The following is a 2575-nucleotide window of genomic DNA, read 5'->3' as shown; positions in this document are numbered from 1 at the left end:
TCAGTATATTTCTGCTTTTATTTCTGGGGAAAGAAATATTCTGTGTGACTAACCTAAGCAGCGTATGATTTCATAAATGGAATTGTAGGTCTGTCAGGAAATAAAGTTTAGGTCAACTGATCTGCAGTTTCTGCCAAACCATACAGTTGTTTTTGTTTTTGTTTTCTAACACTGTACTGTCCAGTTTCTCTTTTGGCTAACTTTATAATATAGTATATTTTTTAAAATTTAGTGTAATTAGATATGCTAGCACATAATTTGTCAGATAATTGCATGAAATCATTTCTAGGAAAAGGACAAGCAACCACTAGAATTCACTACTGAAAACTTGGTTTGCAATGTAGCTGATCTATTTGTTGCTGGAACAGAGACAACAAGCACCACTCTGAGATATGAATCTCTGCTTCTGTTGGTTACAGTAGGACCACAGATGATGAACAAAGTGAATTTCAGAACAATGCTGAGAAGACAGTGCCAGTGTTCACCATCCTATTTCTCTTAGAGAAGATTCATTCTTTAAATTTCTGTGTCATCAGCTGTAATCTGTCTAAATTTGATGACATGATTTAAAAGGACATCTTTGCACAATGGAGGAAGATGACTGAGATCAGTAAAAACAGTATGGCAGTAGCAAAATAAATAAAGCCCTGATGAAGTGTTTGGATTTCAGCAGAGGTAATTTGTGGTAGGGAGAGTCAGCAAAATTGGTCGAGTATTGAATGCTGGTTTTATTATGAAAAGTCCACTTCAAACAGTAGGTACATTCTTGAAGATATCTTTTCTTATTTTGAAAACTCCATGCTCTGATACTGGGGTAGGGAGATGAAAACAATCTTTATTGAAGCATAAGTGGAATTCTGGAATTGTACTGAGGCATCCTGAGATAACTTCCAGTCTGGGAAGTAATCTAAAAGTTAGACACCTAAGAAATGTGTTTCCGTTTAAGCAGAGGCCATACTTAAAGGAATTTTATTATTCCAGAAGCGTGTTTCATAAAACTGCTATTTGATCAAATGAGAATATTTGGAAGGGCGGGGGGGTGGTTAATAATTGCATCTTTCACATACAACTTTTCTTTAGAATTTACAATTTGCCTTTAGAGTAAACTCTACACTTCCTTAGAATTTACATTTAAATAGTAAATGTAGCAGATTTTGTTTGGCAGCAGATAACATACCTTCTTCCCTGTGTCAGGATCCCACTGAAATTTCAATAACTAAATTACAAATTAAAATTAGCCTGTTGAAGTAAAAGGAGAGGAGAATAGAAAACAGCCTATAAGTCTCCGGCAAATTTCTGAGACACAGAGAGACAATGGAGATCTGCCAATTGAAACAGCATAGGGGATGGAGTTGTAACGTAAGTATCAGCAGAGGAAGATTTATCAAGAGGAGAAGCTAATCTATGTCACTATAATTCTCAGAAGGTTCAGTATTTGGAGGCACCAAGGACCAAAGAAGGTAGGGAATGAGGCTGAAAAGGGAGCCTCTCTTACCCAGGTTTCCTCCATAACTCCTTTTACCAGGTACCTGATTTTTTCCCACTGGAAAAGGGAAGCACATTCTCCAGAGAAACAAAGCCTAAGAAGCCCTGTACTCGGGGACACTTTACAGGGCCAGGAAAGTGTGAGGTATGAAGCCAGCCATTATTTTCTGGAAGAGATTAAAGATAATTGGTATAATTTTTTTTCGTAAATGTTGGAGGAATTCAAGAGTGAATATAATTAGGGCTTATGGCTTTTTGTTTTGGAAGTTATTAATTATTGATTCAACTAAGTTAGTAAATAAAGGCTTAAACAGATTATTTTCTTTTGTCTGAGTTTTGGAAGATTTGTCTTTAAGAAATTAATTGATTTCATTTGAATTACCGTGGTTGTGGGCAGAGAGTTGCCCATAATATATATTTATTATCCTTTCAATGTCTAAGGTATCAATAGTTATACCCCTTTTAATTTTGATGTTATTAAAATGTGTTTTCTCTCTTTTTGCTCTTGGTGAAACTGGCTAGATGTTTGTTAAATTTATTTTCAAAGAACAAGCTTTTGGTATCATACATATAGTTGGACCTTGTTTTTTATCCACTCTGATAGTTTGTGTCTTTTAGTTGGTGTCTTTAGTTATGTTTAAAGTGATTTTGATATAGTGGGATTATATCTACCACATGTTTGTTGTTGTGTTCTACTCATTGCTCTTGTTCTTTTTCTATTTTTGTCATCAATTCTTGTTCTGCCTCCTGTAGTTTTAAAGGAGCATTTTATATAATTTAATTTCCTCTTAACACATAATATTTCAATATTTACTTTAGTAATTTCCCTATAGTTTGCAATTTATATTTGTAATTAATCCAAGATCACTTTCAAATAACACTACACTGCTTCATGGGTAGTGCATCTACCTGTAACAAAGTATTCTTAACTCCTCCTTCCAATTCCTTATATCCTTACTGCCATTCATTTCACCTATCCATAAGGTATAATTACCAAATATATTGTTGTCATTATTATTTTGAACAAACTACTATCTGTCTGACAATTAAGAATAAGAAAAATAGAAGTTTTATATTGCCATCAATTACT

This window comes from Rhinopithecus roxellana, chromosome 11 (genome assembly GCF_007565055.1).
Source record: "Rhinopithecus roxellana isolate Shanxi Qingling chromosome 11, ASM756505v1, whole genome shotgun sequence".
Taxonomy (NCBI): Eukaryota; Metazoa; Chordata; class Mammalia; order Primates; family Cercopithecidae; genus Rhinopithecus; species Rhinopithecus roxellana.
This window is presented reverse-complemented; position numbering follows the sequence as displayed.